This window comes from Leptinotarsa decemlineata, unplaced genomic scaffold, assembly GCF_025532065.1.
Source record: "Leptinotarsa decemlineata unplaced genomic scaffold, Ldec_3_MD MMD2_tig00026340_RagTag_RagTag, whole genome shotgun sequence".
Lineage (NCBI taxonomy): Eukaryota > Metazoa > Arthropoda > Insecta > Coleoptera > Chrysomelidae > Leptinotarsa > Leptinotarsa decemlineata.
Window position 1 is genome coordinate 4,767,538 of NW_027412694.1, and position 900 is coordinate 4,768,437.

The window sequence follows — 900 nt, forward strand, 5'->3', positions numbered from 1 at the left end:
ACGAGGATTTTATCTCTTAATATACAGTATGTAGAAGCCAAATGGAGTAAATTCATTATTTTGGTTACGGTACCTATATATTTTAACAAAATCCCGAAACAAGTCCAATTTAAATTATAATTTGACATACTTCAACGGAAAAATGCTACTCCTACCTTCAACCCCCGTCGAATGACAGGGAAAACTCCCAATTTCTTAAATGGGACGCATATGCTTGTGATATATCGTTTGAAAGGTCTCTTCATTCTCTATTCAGAAATGTTATTGCTTTCGAATTTATTGCAACTATTAAGATAAAATAATTTAAAATCATGTGATTACCTAAATTCGATAAAATACACCCATAACTTATTTCATGTTGAGGTACTGATGATGATTATGTTTCAAAACCAATGGTTTTTTCAGATGATATCCTTTGAAAAACTGTAAATAATTTCCGTGGCAACGTTAGTTTGAAACGCCTTGTCAGTTTGTTTTGTATGTTACATTAGTTGTTCGTATTTTAATTTGAGTTTAAAGTTCGTTAACTTCAAGTCTGACAAATGGTTAGATTAACGGAAATGCACAAAGTAACAATTTTACAAATGATTGGTTACGGAGATAAAACCAGAACACAACAAGTAGCTCGCCTATTGAGAAATTTTCTTATTTACCGCTCATATCCCAAGGAACAATAAGCAAAATAAAGAAGCAGTTTCGCGAGCTTGGTCATGTGTGGCAGATAAAAAAAGCAGCTGCCAATGCAATGAGTAATGAACTCAAATTAGATGTGGTGTTTGATTGTGAGGAAAATCCACAAACATGGAGTAGGCCGGCATCCACTACATTCAATGTTAGCCATACATAGATAGTAAACATATTCAGAAAAAATAAAATGCATCGCTAATAAATGATACCTGC